At 48.0% G+C, this 344-nt stretch overlaps 1 pseudogene; it reads right to left on the bottom strand.

The window, feature by feature from the left end:
* The window catches only part of LOC105004653, a 15,963-nt pseudogene that overhangs the window by 1,313 nt on the left and 14,306 nt on the right, over nucleotides 1–344 (bottom strand).

Here is a 344-nt window from a genome sequence, read left to right as displayed (position 1 = left end):
CTTCCCTGACGGCTCAGACAGTAAGGAGCCTGCCTGCAGTGCAGGAGACCCTGGTTCGATCCCTGGGTCAGGAAGATGCCCTGCAGAAGGAAACAGCTACCCACTCCAGTATTCTTGCCTGGAAAACCCCATAGACGGAGGAGCCTGGCAGGCTACAGTCCATGGGGCCACAAAGAGTTGGACACGACTGAGCGATTTCACTTTCTCTTTCCAACAAGGCAAATGTCATTAATAAAGCAGGTCAAACACATTTTCAGTGTGCATATGTCTAAGTATGTACACTGAAATATTATGTCTAAGAAATGTACATATATTGGGACTTCCCTAGTGGTCCAGTGGTTAAG

The sequence above is a fragment of the Bison bison genome, unplaced genomic scaffold, assembly GCF_000754665.1.
Source record: "Bison bison bison isolate TAMUID 2011002044 unplaced genomic scaffold, Bison_UMD1.0 scf7180017864481, whole genome shotgun sequence".
Classification (NCBI taxonomy): domain Eukaryota; kingdom Metazoa; phylum Chordata; class Mammalia; order Artiodactyla; family Bovidae; genus Bison; species Bison bison.
Note: the sequence above shows the minus strand (reverse complement) of the source record. Positions and strands in the feature narration are given on the sequence as shown.